We start from the raw sequence: 569 nt of genomic DNA on the forward strand, positions 1-569 counted from the left end.
ATTCCAAAATAATCATAGTTATAGGATTTTCAAGTGTCAAAATTTCAAAAAGAAACGGATAATTTAATGAGGTTTTCAAACATACAAGGTCAAATTTAACGTTGTCTATTTAGGTCAATCCTCAAAGTTCAAGAGTACTCTAAACGTGAATGCTTGTGTTTCAAAATTTCGAACGAAGCGCCAAAAGAGCCTCTACTCGCCCGAAACCGCGTGAGACCAATGTTTGGTAGTACAAGGAAATTACTTTTCTAATATCTCCGACCCGTGAAACCTACCGGCCCGACGTCCAAAGGTCTAAACCGGGGTAGGTTTGTAGCTTCATCTAGACGCCACGCAACCGCCTCCGAAAAACATGCATACACAATGGCCGCCTAAGCACACATGCGCGCGGCCGAAATCGCTCCCGCCCACTATTTGGGATACCTGGGATTACCATCCTACCCCCGACCCACAGTAGGTCCGAAATTTAAGAGGGGGGCAAAGTTTCTACTTTCCCCAAATTTCAAACAAGCGTATCCCATCTTCTGTTCAAAAAAGCCAAAAACAAGCGTGTCCCAGACCGAAACATG

Source organism: Triticum aestivum, chromosome 7D (genome assembly GCF_018294505.1).
Source record: "Triticum aestivum cultivar Chinese Spring chromosome 7D, IWGSC CS RefSeq v2.1, whole genome shotgun sequence".
Lineage (NCBI taxonomy): Eukaryota > Viridiplantae > Streptophyta > Magnoliopsida > Poales > Poaceae > Triticum > Triticum aestivum.